Genomic DNA, 16181 nt, shown 5'->3' with positions numbered 1-16181 from the left:
TAAGATGTGTTTCTATTCTCCCAAGTTCTCACATTCGGTGATGGGAGGGGCCAATAGTTTTATACTAACAAAAAGTAAATTGGGGAAATAAAAAATGGAAGAAAGAACAGAAAGCAGGAAAGGAGGATAATAAGATTAAGATTTGGACACAAAGGACTACATAGTTCACTTTTTAAGATGCAAAAACATATTACAGGAAAATGTGATTGTTGTAAGGGAAATGAAACAATAGAAGATGTTATATTAGAAGATCAAAAGTATCAAATAGAAATAGAATACAAGAGGAAAGAATTTGACAAAATTAAGCACTTTTAAAATAATAGATATGTCACAAAAAATGTAGTAAGCAGGCAGATACAAATAATTTTAAGATTTTTAAAAAGGACCAAATTGTTTAATAGAATTTGATTATGTAATAATTAAAACATTAATACATCACTTGACACACTCAAAACCAGTTGGTAGTAATGCACAATTAAAGCTTTTTGCCCACCACCAAAAAACCACTTTACTTTTGACACCATTTTATTTTAAAAATCAAGCGATATAAACACCTATTTCTGTAAAACAAGAATGACATGAGGAGTCTTATATTGTAGTACTCCATCATCTGACACAGTACATCAAATTTGGTTAAAACCCCACAACAGCATAAAAACATCTGTGTGGCTCTGTGGAAGTGAAACTAAAGCCTCCTTCCGGCTTTAACGTTGCACATACACAGAGCCACAGCATCAAGCTGAGGTCCTTCCTGTAGTCTGTCTCTACCCTCTTTGCGTTGCTGATTTAAAAAAAAAATTAAAGTCAGGGCTTTGGCTTATTCCTTTAGCATTGGGAAACTCCTCCAATAGATAGAGAATTTGTAAAAAACTGTTCCAAAAAGACTAAAAATAATTATTTAAAGGCTCAAAAAGGTCTTCAGGTCTTGTGCATTCCCTTAAAATATGAAATACATTTTCAAACAGACCGGAGAAAGGACACTCACTTGTAAAATACCACGATTGATAATAGATAAAAACAAGTTTGTGTCCATAGAATCATGTAAGGTCCTCCACAGGAGATAACCAATTCATTATTTAATTGGAAGCTTGTATAAAGTCCTCCATTGGGAATTTTTTTCCCACAAGTGTTTCTGTCCGGATGCAGACTGCCTGGTTATAGAGCTGTCTTTGAATAGTGACTTTTGTGCAACTGTGCTAAAGGGCTTTGCGGTCCATATTTAAAAGAACCACTTTCTGTGGGTCCAGGCTGGACAGTAGAGGTCCACTTTGCAAGGGGAAGCGAGGACCCTGGATCAGGCCAGGAAAGCGGTCTGTTGGATCCCGTTGGTTCTGACCCTGACAGTACATACGAAGGAGGCTCCTCTCCTTGACCAAGAACATGTCCCCAAAAAGGTCCAGGAAGCACCATGCCATCCTCGCACACGGTACCCCTATCCCTGAACCCGTGTCCTCCAATGTTAGAGAGGGACGGTCCTGCAGTCTCCACCAGCTGTCTCATTGTGGTCATCTTGGAATGGTGCAGCGCCTTGACATCCCTGGTCCCTCACAACCACACACATCCAACCTTGACCCAGAGATTAAAGGCTATTTTAAAAGCCAGTGAGTTAGACCTTTGCAATGATCTTAAAAAAATATGGCACATGATTTAATAAATCCCTGATAAAACTTGGGCAATCCCTTTAACTTTAAAAGATTTATTTATATCTGTTAAAAACAAAGCAAAGTGCAGCCCCAGGTTGCTTGCATGTCTAAAAATACAGCTGAACACATCCTGCCAGGGGGCCCTACCAGGTATTTCTGAATAAAGCCTTATCTAAAAGCTGCTGTTCTTCTGGCTAAGTGGACAAGACCCTGGCCCCTCTCTTCTTAGGGTAAAATGTGACCTCAGGGAATGCTGGTGCTGCTGTAAATAGAACAGAAGTAATGTAATCTCTGATCCCTGTATCAGGGAATATGGAGGTGTGGAGTTAAATTACTCCATTGCAAGTTTAGTAACTTTTCAGTTTTATCTTTGTGACATCATAGATGGCAGGGCGGATCCTTTGCCCTGGCGGTGATATGACATCTACATATGCCATTACGAATGTGGAGCTCCATATGGGGGGCAGTGGTTCCCCAGGCGGAGCTATGTGGGTTGCAACATTAGGTCAGAGGGGTACACGACATCACAATCTGGCCAGTTGAGACAGATGCAAGAACAGAATATACACTCACCGGCCACTTTATTAGGTACCCCATGCTAGTAACGGGTTGGACCCCCTTTTGCCTTCAGAACTGCCTCAATTCTTCGTTGCATAGATTCAACAAGGTGCTGGAACCATTCCTCAGGGAGTTTGGTCCATATTGACATGATGGCATCACACAGTTGCCGCAGATTTGTCGGCTGCACATCCATGATGCGAATCTCCCGTTCAACCACATCCCAAAGATAGTCTATTGGATTGATATCTGGTGACTGTGGAGGCCATTTGAGTACAGTGAACTCATTGTCATGTTCAAGAAACCAGTCTGAGAGGATTCCAGCTTTATGACAGGGCGCATTATCCTGCTGAAAGTAGCCATCAGAAGTTGGGTACATTGTGGTCATAAAGGGATGGACATGGTCAGCAACAATACTCAGGTAGGCTGTGGCGTTGCAACGATGCTCAATTGGTACCAAGGGGCCCAAAGAGTGCCAAGAAAATATTCCCCACACCATGACACCACCACCACCAGCCTGAACCGTTGATACAAGGCAGGATGGATCCATGCTTTCATGTTGTAGACGCCAAATTCTGACCCTACCATCCGAATGTCGCAGCAGAAATCGAGACTCATCAGACCAGGCAACGTTTTTCCAATCTTCTATTGTCCAATTTCGATGAGCTTGTGCAAATTGTAGCCTCAGTTTCCTGTTCTTAGCTGAAAGGAGTGGCACCCGGTGTGGTCTTCTGCTGCTGTAGCCCATCTGCCTCAAAGTTTGATGTACTGTGCGTTCAGAGATGCTCTTCTGCCCACCTCGGTTGTAATGGGTGGTTATTTGAGTCACTGTTGCCCTTCTATCAGCTCGAACCAGTCTGGCCATTCTCCTCTGACCTCTGGCGTCAACAAGGCATTTCCACCCACAGAACTGCCGCTCACTGGATGTTTTTTCTTTTTCGGACCATTCTCTGTAAACCCTAGAGATGGTTGTGCGTGAAAATCCCAGTAGATCAGCAGTTTCTGAAATACTCAGACCAGCCCTTCTGGCACCAACAATCATGCCACGTTCAAAGTCACTCAAATCACCTTTCTTCCCCATACTGATGCTCGGTTTGAACTGCAGGAGATTGTCCTGACCATGTCTACATGCCTAAATATACTGAGTTGCCGCCATGTGATTGGCTGCATAGAAATTAAGTGTTAACGAGCAGTTGGAAAGGTGTACCTAATAAAGTGGCCGGTGAGTTTAGGATGACTATGGGGTAAGCTAATCGTGCCTTTAGTCTGTGACTCATGGTGAAAAACCTTCATGAAAAACTATATTATTGTGGAAAAAAATTATCTTGACAAATGTCAAAAAAGAGGGAATAGAGGGTTTTATTTTATTTTGGGTGTCTATGTCTCCAGGGTTGATCTGAAAGGTCTCATAAAGTCTAACTTATTAGAACCTCCACGGCTTAAGTAATCTGGTGCACAGCCAAAACAGGTGGGCCAAGTTCCAGCATATGATGTTTTCACATTTTCACTTCCAAAAAAGCTATAAATAGAGATGGGTTTCTCCCAGGTTAACACCTGGCTGGATTCAGTGCAGGATGAGGCCTGCAAGGCTAAGAAAAGGGAGTTGAATTCTTTGTACACAAACTAGACCCAACTTAATTCTTGCAGAGTCTGCTTTTGACTACACCACAAACTGATCCAGTTTGGTGTCAAATACTAATGACATTTACTGTTTGCTTCAAGGTATATCACAGGATTATTTGGAATTGAATTGTGCAGGAGTGGGATTTATCTGTTGACACCTCAACATACTACATCTCTTGTTTTTCAGCCTTCCTTGTTAACTAAAGTAATCTTTTTCAATAATGGTAACAATGCCGGTGGTCATTTCAATGTATTCCCTCTAAATACTGTGTTCAAACTTATGATCTCAAATGGACAGCTGTAGCAAAAGTTTCTAAAACAAAATTATAATAATGACAAAGATATTTTGAATAAACAAGTAAAAACCTGCATAAATTGTTCCTACTTTTTTTCCTTTTAGATCTTAAAGGGCCTAAATATTCGCTCAGCTCCCACTTCAAGATATTTTAGTTGATTAAGAACATGCCTTATAGTGCTGAAGCATGTTTATGTTCATGATAAATCTTCTTTAAGCTCCAGTATTACCGGTGGAGTACCACAGGGATCAGTGCTAGGTCCAGTTCTCCTTACTATATACAGTATATTCTTCCAAGCTTCCAATAGATAGAATTATCAGACAGCTAGAGATTCATGTTCATTGTTATGCTGATGACACTCAGCTTATCCATAAAACCTGATGAAATTAACTTTTTACATGGGCTACAGGCATGTCTAAAGAACTTCTGAGAGATCTGAATAAGCTCAAATTTTCTGCTTATGAATTCAAACAAGACATAAGTTATTATCTTTGGACCAGAATCTTTGAAATTGTGCTGATTAGTAAGTAATTTCATTTGGATGGGATTAAATTGGTCGATACCTTTAGATATACTTGGTTTTATTTTTTAACCAGGGCTTGTCATTTAAATCTCATATTAAAATGCTTCTTGAATTTCAATCTTTTAAATGTGTAATAACTTGTCATAGTGTGATTCTGAAAACCTAGTCCATTAATTTGCTCTTAAAGGCTGGACCATTGTGACTCATTACTATCAGGAAGCCCATAGATAGGTCTGTAGGCATAACTGATCCCCATCTTATATCAAAGGATTGGTTGTACATTTTGTTCCTAACTGTGCACTTAACTTTCAATCTGCAAAGTTTAATAATGGTTCCTAGAATTTCTTGAAGTATAAACGGGAGGCAGATCTTTTGATTATCAGGCTCCCCGCCTTTGGAACCAATTACCAGTTTTAGTAGACAGACATCCTGTCTAGACAAGGCTTAAAACAGTTATCTTTGATAAAGCGTATTGTTAGCTTGGCTCAGGTTGTTGTGAGCTATCTCTATAGTTATGCTGCTATAGGCTTAGACTCCTGGGGGACATAGGGACCACTTTTCATCATTCTACTACATTCTGCCTCTATTCCCCAATTTTGCTTCATTTGTGAGTTCAAACTCCAACTTATATTTTCTCGTTTTAGATTACCGCATAGTAGCTTCATCTGGCCTGGTTCTTTTTGACATTGACATTTGCTCCTGGATGGGACCAACAGGTGGGCTGATGCTGTCAACAATTTTAAGCATTAAAGTTAATAAAACTTGGTATGTTTGTATTGTCAAGTTTCTCTCCTGGTCATAAATATAGGCTTAGCTTTTAAAATGACTAAATGTTTTCTTTCATAATTTTTAAACCAAAACTGGTCTAAAAGCTACGACGGAGTATTAGGGCCACACATGAAGAGAAAAAATATTTTTGCCATGACGAGATTAAAACTCGACATGTCGACTTTAAAGTCGACATGTCGACATTAAACTCAACATTTCGAGAATAAAGTTGAAATGTCATGTTGAGTTTAATCTCGACGTGTCGACTTTAAACTCGCCCTGTCGAGTTTAAACTCGCCATTTCGAGAATAAAGTTGATATATCGTGGCGACTTTAATCTCGACATTCCAAAGTTTGGAGAAAAGAGCAACCGCGCTCCACAGCTGCAGTCTGCGTTTTAAGAGTGAAGGTAGTCTTTGACGTGCTGCAACTGTATAATCATCACAGGAAGAGGTGGCCTACCAATAATAACGTAACGTCTTTCCCTATGCTTACCCAGGTTCGCAGTTCTGAATTTGAGAACATGTCAGTCATTTCAACTTTATTCTCGAAATGGCGAGTTTAAACTCGACAGGGCGACTTTAAAGTCAACCTGTCGAGTTTAATCTCGTCATGGCAAAAATATTTTTTCTCTTCATGTGTGGCCCTAATACTCCGTCGTAAAAAGCTCCTTTGCCAGAGCCACATATGGAGCTATTTTATCATTACATTTTCAAACATAGCTTCCATGTACCTTTTGCATGTTCTGTCCAGTCTGCCTCAGCAGAAGGCCGCTCATACTAAGGCTGGTTCAGCTGGAGGTGCATTCCTGTTTAAAGGGTGTTTTTTTTCCCACTGTCATTTTAAGGCTAGCTATGAAACAAAAAAAATAAAAAAAAATGAATGTCTACTGTTGCTACATAGGAGTGGATCCTGCAAAGTCAATGACTTCAGGCAGTCAGTTGGGTTTTTTATCATTCAGTAAACTTTTAACCAATCTTACTATATGATTTGATTATAATGTCTCTGTACAGTCCTTTGGGATGAGATGTGTTGGGCAGGGTTCTAATAAATGATCCTGAATTAAGATTGAAAAACAACAGTTGTGTTAAAAAAATAACTGCCCTTTATCTATACCTTTTAGATAAATGGCCCAAAACATCTGGAATGAAAACACTAATATCACAAGTCTCATCACTGTGTTTCGATCACTGTGAGCAATAACTTCTCCCCATCTGGTTTGTTTCCGGTCTGCAGAGCCTTCCTCAGATTCTCCCAGAACACGTCAGGCTGGTCCGCGGCTCGCGACCAGTTCAGGTAGGTCTGCTTCTTCAGGAGCTTCCTCATGCGGTGGTAAGGAGACAGCATGTAGGTGGGAATGTCCTCCAAGAAGATCAGGATGAGCACGTCCTCCTGCTCATCAAAGAGACGGAAGCTGTGGAGATCAAAAGGGAAGAGAGGGGTTTTAAGAAAAGAACTGAATTCATTGTATTATACAAACAACTGGGTAGGGCTGAAGGGAATTGAATTTGAATCTCTGTGTATCGCTGGTTTGTGTAGATTTGTCTAGTCAAGCTACACAAACTTGATCTATAGACTCTTTAAAAAGAACAATTATCAAAGTGCTTAACATGTACATCAAATACATTAGTTTTATATTTCACCCCCATGTAAGTTGAAGTGGGTTTACTAAGCCTGAGGGCCAGGCCCTGCTATGGAGGAACCACTGAGGACCCCTGGCCTAAGAAGCTTTCACTTTGTGTAATTGAAATTAAGGAACTTAAGAGTCCTGTTTAATTTTTACTGTGACTAACTGAATGTACTCTCCATCACCCTTTGACATGAGAATTGGCTCAGAGCTCGTCTGCCTGAGAGTGTCTTTCCTCGACAGAACCAGTTGCGGAGTTAGTTAACTGTTTGGCCTACCTTTTATATATCTGTTTTTTTTTTTTATGTATGCCTCTATCTTCTTGAACCCCAGGTGGCCTCGACAGAAGGCCGCTCACAATGACCCTGGTTCTGCCGGAGTTTGTTTTTTTTTTCTGTTAAAAGAGAGGTTTTCCTCTCCACTGTCGCTGCATGCATACTTGGTGTGATTGATTGCTGAAGAGTCAACAACTGAATGTAAGCATATATTGTCAAAACAAGCTCATCCACAATGATCATGTCCTGCAAGTCAATGACTCAATGCAATCAACTGGTTTTCCCTAAGAGAAACTTTTAGCCAATCAGACTGTATTGTCTGTTATCTGCTTTAAGATAAACGTTTTTGTGAATTGTGCTATATAAATACACTAAAACTGAGTTGAATCCCGACTTTCACTACCTTAAGGCATTCTACTTATGACTGAACTTGACATTTAACATTTTTTGGCTTTGTGCAGGTAAACCTAACCAAAGTGACAAACAAAATATACATCTTTATATGTATATACAATAACCTCTAAAGATATTAGTACAAAGACAAAAATTGTTACAGGCAGCTGTAAAACATCTTCCAAAACTACAACTGTAAACATAATTTAACCAGGAATAAAGCTTTCCATATTAAGATTCATCCATAAAGTAAATGGTAATATATAAAACAACAGCATTAAAAAATTTGATGAATAACCTGGTTTAAAATAATTTGGTTAGTGTATAAAAAGGGAGTTTGGCTTAGATTTCTGAGACAGCATCTTCGATGGTTCCAACAGCAAAGGTAGCATATACACTCACCGGCCACTTTATTAGGTACACCTGTCCAACTGCTCGTTAACACTTAATTTCTAAGCAGCCAATCACATGGCGGCAACTCAGTGCATTTAGGCATGTAGACATGGTCAAGACAATCTCCTGCAGTTCAAACCGAGCATCAGTATGGGGAAGAAAGGTGATTTGAGTGACTTTGAACGTGGCATGATTGTTGGTGCCAGAAGGGCTGGTCTGAGTATTTCAGAAACTGCTGATCTACTGGGATTTTCACGCACAACCATCTCTAGGGTTTACAGAGAATGGTCCGAATAAGAAAAAACATCCAGTGAGCGGCAGTTCTGTGGGCGGAAATGCCTTGTTGATGCCAGAGGTCAGAGGAGAATGGCCAGACTGGTTCGAGCTGATAGAAGGGCAACAGTGACTCAAATAACCACCCGTTACAACCAAGGTGGGCAGAAGAGCATCTCTGAACGCACAGTATGTCGAACTTTGAGGCAGATGGGCTACAGCAGCAGAAGACCACACCGGGTGCCACTCCTTTCAGCTAAGAACAGGAAACTGAGGCTACAATTTGCACAAGCTCATCGAAATTGGACAATAGAAGATTGGAAAAATGTTGCCTGGTCTGATGAGTCTCGATTTCTGCTGCGACATTCGGATGGTAGGGTCAGAATTTGGCGTCTACAACATGAAAGCATGGATCCATCCTGCCTTGTATCAACGGTTCAGGCTGGTGGTGGTGGTGTCATGGTGTGGGGAATATTTTCTTGGCACTCTTTGGGCCCCTTGGTACCAATTGAGCATCGTTGTAACGCCACAGCCTACCTGAGTATTGTTGCTGACCATGTCCATCCCTTTATGACCACAATGTACCTAACTTCTGATGGCTACTTTCAGCAGGATAATGCGCCATGTCATAAAGCTGGAATCATCTCAGACTGGTTTCTTGAACATGACAATGAGTTCACTGCACTCAAATGGCCTCCACAGTCACCAGATCTCAATCCGATAGAGCATCTTTGGGATGTGGTGGAACGGGAGATTCGCATCATGGATGTGCAGCCGACAAATCTGCGGCAACTGTGTGATGCCATCATGTCAATATGGACCAAACTCCCTGAGGAATGCTTCCAGCACCTTGTTGAATCTATGCCATGAAGAATTTAGGCAGTTCTGAAGGCAAAAGGGGGTCCAACCCGTTACTAGCATGGGGTACCTAATAAAGTGGCCGGTGAGTGTATATATATATATATATATATATATATATATATATATATATATATATATATATATATATATATATATACAGGAGTTTGAGGGTTCTGCGCAGTATCTTAGCTGTTCCTAGGACTGCGCTCTTCTGGACAGAGACCTCTGATATTTTACCTGGAATCTGCTGTAGCCACTCTCCCAGTTTGGGGGTCACAGCTCCCAGTGCTCCAATTACCACTGGCACCACTGCTGCTCTTACTTTCCACATCTTTTCTAGCTCCTCCTTCAGTCCTTGGTATTTCTCAAGCTTCTCGTGTTCTTTCTTCTTGATGTTGCTGTCGCTTGGGATTGCCACATCTATCACTACTGCCTTCTTCTGCTGTTTGTCGATCAGCACGATGTCTGGTTGGTTAGCCATCACCTGTCTGTCAGTCTGGATCTTGAAGTCCCATAGGATCTTAGCTCGGTCATTCTCAACTACCTTAGGAGGTGTCTTCCATTTTGACCTTGGGACTTCCAGCCCATACTCATGGCAGATGTTCCTGTACACTATGACTGCTACCTGGTTGTGGCGTTCCATGTATGCACTTCCTGCCTGCATTTTACACCCTGCTGTTATGTGCTGTATTGTTTCAGAGGCATCTTTGCACAGTCTGCATCGGGGGTCCTGCCTGGTGTGGTAGACCCTGGCCTCTATTGATCTTGTACTGAGTGCCTGATCCAATAAGGAGTCCTAATCTCATATTTCAATATAAATAATCCTATTGTCTTTACAAAAATGCAAAATAAGAAGAAATCTGTAAGGGGGGTAAAGACAATTACAGTAAATTAGTGTTTCACCATCGATATTACCTGGCTGTCTGGACCTCTCTGGAGCACCACTCACTCCTGAGGTATCTCTGGCTGATCACACAGATGGTCTTCCTACTGCTATAGATAGCATCTGTGATGTTGTCTATAATGGACCTCCCTGCAGAAAAGAACAACAAAACCACAGAGGATTTAAATGCTGCATCATGACTACTTCCAGACCGCCAGCGATTTTGCAGCTGAGCCGGCAAAACCATTTTCCACTCTTTAGACTGGGGAATTATACCAAATGTATATAAACAAGACTATAAAGATCACAATTGTTTGCTTGAATAATTGTCAGTGATGTTGATGAAACAATTTCCAGTGGCATCATATCCAGCCTGCGATTTGTGACAAAACAATAACAAGATATGTGTGATGGTTTATGAACAAACAGTAAAAGCAAAAATGCTGTTAAGGTCCACCATGAAAAACCTGAAGCTAATAGATGGACATCTGGTCTACAAAGCTGTAGTGAGAAAAAAAGGAGAAGCTGGGTGGATCGGTTGAAACTTTGGTCGCAGAAACAATACATCTTGAACAATGTGTTAATAAAATCTAATCAAAAGAGGAAGTCAGGCCTTATCTTATTCCTGTTTTGGCAAGAGATCTGAACACCCTACACAGGTCTTGAAGTGCAAAACGCTCAAGCTTCTTATTTTTTGCTTCGGCAAAAAAAAAAAAAAAAAAGCAGGAAACCACATATCCTTTACACGGAGCTAAAAAGAGGATGTGACATTGTTTACAAGAATAGTTTGGTGATGACTCTAAAGCTTGTTTGACAAAAGAACAAAATGAGTCTGCAACTGAAGTTGACGCTTCAGGTTTATTAATGTGTAAAAGTGTCCCCTTAAAAACAGAGTATTAACAGAAAGTGCTATTAAATTTGTGAAACAGTATAAAGCCATTTCACATAAAAGGCATAATTAAATTGTAAACCTTGCTTGTTCTTTTAGGTGGTATTTCTCCTTGCATTTAGATTTGCATAATTTAATTTCTGTTTTTCTAATTTTCAGTTCCAATGTTTTTTTTTATTACACCAGTCCTTTCTTATTTTAGTTTTCCTCTTTCAAAATTTTTGTATCGTATGTCTTTGTATTTTGGTCCTTTTTAACAAATAAAAAGTATCAAATTCAAGAAATGCCACCTCTGAAAAGTTTAGGTTCTTTGCCTAAATTTTTCACACCTTAGCCAAAGTAATGAATTCTCCCACATCTACAGAGGTAGCCAGATTAAGATCTTTGACTAGATCCCCATTCTAGTTCTGCAGTCAAGCACAGTAATGCTTTCAGGATTAATTGGTACTCCAATCATATTACGCCAATACACTGGAAGAGATTTGTTGTGATTCCTGGCATTAGTACTGGTCATATTCATCATTAATACACCTGACAGTTCACAAATACCGAGAAGGTTAGTTAGCCAGAATTGAACATTTTAGAAATCTCCCTCTGTGTCTGTCTGGTCACTCAACTGTTCAATCTCCTTTCAGAAGTTCTGGTTCCAGACTGTGAATCCCTCCCAACCCATTGGGGTCCAGTTTCAATAAATTGTTAAAACGCCCTGGTTGAAATTTGGGCCTTTTGAGGGCGACAGTGGCGTTGGATGTAGGAGTTTGCCCTGAGATCGAAGGATGGACGGTTCAAGCCCAGACTTCAACTCTCAGTGTCGTTGTGCCCTTTGGCAAGACACCTCACCTGCATTGTCTACTGATGGTGGTCAGAGGGCCCGGTGGCGCCAGTGTACAGCAGCCCCGCTTCTGTCAGTGAGCCCCAGGGCAGCTGTGGCTACAATGTAGCTTGCCACCGTGAGTGTGTGCGTGAATGGTTGAATGAATGTAGTGTAAAGTGCTTTGGTCAAGTCTCCTGACTTGAATAAAGGCGCTATATGCCATTTACTTTTGTTTTCTGCTCATTACAAAGTGAAGTAATGATCTGGTTTGGAACTATTAAATTCAAATAAAGACCAGCAGTGCGTAGGTAAACGATTCAGTTTGCAAGGATCTGGGACTAAAACAGGAGCAAGGGGCCCATGTTGTAACACCACCAGTTATCTCAGTTACCAAAATACCAAATGGTGACAGAGGATGCTTCAAAAACATACCATGCAGCTGCAATAGCACTTAGCAAAGTAATAATAGTTAAACATTTTTGGTACACTTACTTGCCAAATGAAGTATTTTCAAATATGAACCGAGTGGACAAAAACAAAACTCTCTCCTTTATAGTAGTTAAAATACAAATAAAAAGGTTTATGCAAATTTAAAAGCTTTCTACTGAAGAATCTAATGAGAGGATGCTCTTACCTGGTTCAAAGTCTCGATGGTGCAGACATAACCTCCAGCCCTGCTCTCCCTCCAGCCGGGGTAACAGCTGTTCAATCACCCAAGGCTCATCATTGGAGTTGTAGGATATAAAGGCATCGTACCGATGAGAAGCTTGCTTATTCTTATACCTTGAGTCAAAAAGCCAAGCCCAGATGAGGTGGTAGGCATAGTAAAGCTGAGACCTCATAAAATGGTAAGTGAAGGAGATGACCAAAAAAAAAAGAATGACGCCCGTTGTGGACGCAAAATGGATAAAACCCTTGTCCGGCAAGCAGGATGTGATGTCAAAGTCCCAAAGTTTTTTGCCTTTGAAGTTATCTGGATAGTTGCAAGAATAGTTATATGCATCGTTGACCTGTGTTTGTTTGTTAGCTCTGGTCCAATTTATAAACCAGACATTATCACAGTCACAAGAGAAACTAATATATGTAAAGTCTACAAACAAAAGAGATGGAAGGGACTTGATTACTTTCTCAGTGATTACTGAGTACTGGTTGTGTCTTCCCTCAAGGAACTCCAGCTTAGTCAGGTTGGCCTCTATAAAGAAATCTAATGAATGCAGAGCTGTTCGGTGTATATAGAGGTTTTTAAGGTTTTTAATTGGGGCAAACAGCTGTGAAGAAAGGGTCCTCAAGTCATTTGAGCCAATGTCAAGATACTCTAACTTCGGAGTATATGTAAACGTGTCGTTATCAAGGTTAGTAAGATGATTTTTTCTGGCATTAAAATATAACAGGTTGTTTAAACCTTGGAGAAAGTTGACGCTAAGATGTTGATTCCCATTAAGATGTTGGCCCATAAAGAACAACCTCTCTAAACGGGACAGATTAGAAAATGGAGGATGCGACGGTGGCTCAAATTTAATATGATTAGAAGTTAGATCTAAACTTCTAAGATTAATAAGAGCATTGAAGGCACCTGTCTTTAAGGCCTTCATGGTGAGGCAATTTGTCTGCAAGTTAATATCAGTGAGATTTGTGAGTCCAACAAAGCTGTCTTCAACAACGTCCTTTATTTGATTTTGATGTAATGTTAGATTCTGGAGAGAACGCAAGCCTGCAAATTCCTTTGCTGAAATTTTTTTTAGTTTGTTTCCATTCAAATATAGACGTTTAAGGTTGGGGAGATTTTTTTCAAAAGCTTTATTTAGTTGTATTAGCTGATTGGATTGTAATCGGAGAACTTGGAGTTGTAGCAAATTCTTGAAAACGCAGTCACTCAGAGTTTGGATGAGTTATTCTTCAGAGCTAGCTCCTTTAGCTTCACATTATTGGAGAAATCCATACAAGTGACCGAACCGATGTTGTTGCTGCTGAGATCGAGCTCTATAAGATTTTGTAGAGTTCTTGTTGCATTTGGAACTGATGAAAGCTTGTTGTTGCTTAGAATCAAAACCTTTAAATCTTTCCGAGTCATAAAGGCATTTTCTGGGATATGTTCTATATAATTATTTGCTAAATCTAACTCAGTCAGATGAACGCAGGATTTAAAGAAATAAGAATCAATTTTATTCTTAAGCTTATTGAATTGAAACTGCAATATGAACATTGTCGGGAGGGAGCAAGACATGTTGATGAGTTGGGTATGATTTAATTTCATCCTGTTCATCCGTAGAGAAGTTAGTGAGCTAGTTACTGCTTCAAGTAATGATTTCATATCATCAAGAGTCATAATGAGCCCACTGATATCAAGATTGGACACTCTGCTCAGGAAAGTGTGGTTTTTCACATCCCACATCGTTTGTTCGTTGCCATAAGGATTGCCAAGCTTCAGGCGGGTGAGGTTTTGGAAGATATCAGAAGTAACCTTAAAGTCCTTCAGCGGATTAAAAGTCAAGTCAAGAATGTGAAGAGCAAGTGAGCGGTTCGTAATTTCCCAGGAATTAAAAGCTTTTAAACTATTTCCTCTTAGCACCAACTCTTGCAGCTGTGGCATATGATGCAATATTAGCTCCAGATCTGCACTCTTCTGCAGCTTGTTGTGAGAAATATCCAAAACTTCTAATTTTGTCAGCGACTGAAAAGATGTGGATGATAGCACTTTAATCTGGTTATAATTAATTCTTAACACAGTGAGGTTGTTCAATCCATCAAAAACTCTTTCCCCCAGTTTAATAACTTTGTTGTTGTTGAGATTTAACCGTCGGAGGGAAGTCAGCGTACGAAAAGCACCGGGGTCTATTTCCGAAATTTTGTTACGATTCAGATCCATAAAAAGCAGAAGAGGTAATGGTGGAAAATCTGACTGTTGTATTCTCGTCAGCCTGTTTACAGATAGGTCAAAGCCAGTTACTGTTGGAGGAACATCCTTAGGTATTGCAGTCAGTCTCTTCTTTACACATACGGCTGTATTGATGCTCACTGTGCAACTTTGCAGGGAAAATCCACTCACAGGAACAGGGAAATAGATCATGAACATCAAGAGAAAGAACATGTTGAGCTTGCAAAATCTCAATTGTCCTTTTGGTCTTGTTTTGTCATTGGATCCCATTTTATAATCTTTGTCAAATCCTATTTGCAAACAACCTTTGTGTATCTGTATCCAGGAGGCCTGAAAATGCAGTAGAAAATGTGCACGTTTACAATATTTCTAGAAGATTTCCATAAATGCTATTCAATATTGGGAATTAGGAATGCTGAATATGTCAGAACGTTTTTAAGAAACGAAAGAAAATAAATTTATAATTACTTTTTAGAAATGGGTACAAATGTGTGATCTTCACAAAAGGGTATGCCTCCTCATCTGTGGTAAAGTTCTGTTCTGTAAAAGCTAATATTGCGTGTGTTCTTGCACACTAAGTGAAGATGACAAACACTGGCTAAGATTAGGGGCAGACCATCTTCCTGCAGCCTTAGCTGGTTTTCTGTGAATCTCTTAGGAAGTGAAAGTTGCCTTCAGAAATGTATAGCTGTTTCTTATTAAAAATAATAATGTTGGGATTTTCAAAAGACATTAGATATTTGTGAGAGTAGATGTAATAGGCTGTTTAAATAATACTGCTTTCAGTGAAATTTAAATGACCAGTTTTCTGTTTTTAGTTGGCTTTGCATTTCAGGTCTGTTTTTAAATCAACTTCAACAGAATACAGAACTAGCACATAACACCTTCCGTTCTATTTGTTGCATTCTTTATTAGGCCTGTTCCTGTGATTACTGTTCTGTTTCAGTGTCAGACTATGTTCCATTCACTGTATTTGGGCACCGAACAAAAAAAAAAAAAAACTTGACTTCTGCATTGTTTTGTTGTCAGTTGAGTCATCCTAAATATAAATATATTAAAAAGTTGATAAAACTACAATTTATTGCTCTGTTTTAATGTAAAAAGCATATACTCAATGTTTTTACAAAAGTGGAAGACAATGTTATATGTCTGGTTTGCCTGAATGCACAGAGGAAATTGTGAAGACAGGAGAAATTGGCGATTCAGATTTTGATGTGGCGAATAAAGCCAATAAAGCAAATAAATAATAATAATAAATTAGATTTTACCTATTTTAGAGCTATCACTATCCTATGAAAATGAATTCTGACATGTAACTTACTGTTGTGTTCATACAACAGTAAGTTACATGTAATAAGTTAATTATATGTTCATACCACAGAGTTGGGAGACAACAATTGTAATCTCAATGTCTTCCGTCTGCTGTCAGTATAAGCATGTTTTAATAAGATACATGCCTGAATTGACACAAATACACACAACCCCAT

General features: G+C 39.7%; 1 pseudogene; it reads right to left on the bottom strand.

The window, feature by feature from the left end:
- Positions 1 to 6260: 6260 nt before the first annotated feature.
- Positions 6261 to 15247, bottom strand: LOC119787312 (annotated as a pseudogene).
- Between the last annotated feature and the right edge of the window lie 934 nt (positions 15248 to 16181).

The sequence above is a fragment of the Cyprinodon tularosa genome, unplaced genomic scaffold (assembly GCF_016077235.1).
Source record: "Cyprinodon tularosa strain WSP-4 unplaced genomic scaffold, ASM1607723v1 ctg294, whole genome shotgun sequence".
Taxonomy (NCBI): domain Eukaryota; kingdom Metazoa; phylum Chordata; class Actinopteri; order Cyprinodontiformes; family Cyprinodontidae; genus Cyprinodon; species Cyprinodon tularosa.
The sequence above is the reverse complement of the archived record's forward strand: the minus strand, read 5'-3'. Positions and strand labels throughout refer to the sequence as shown.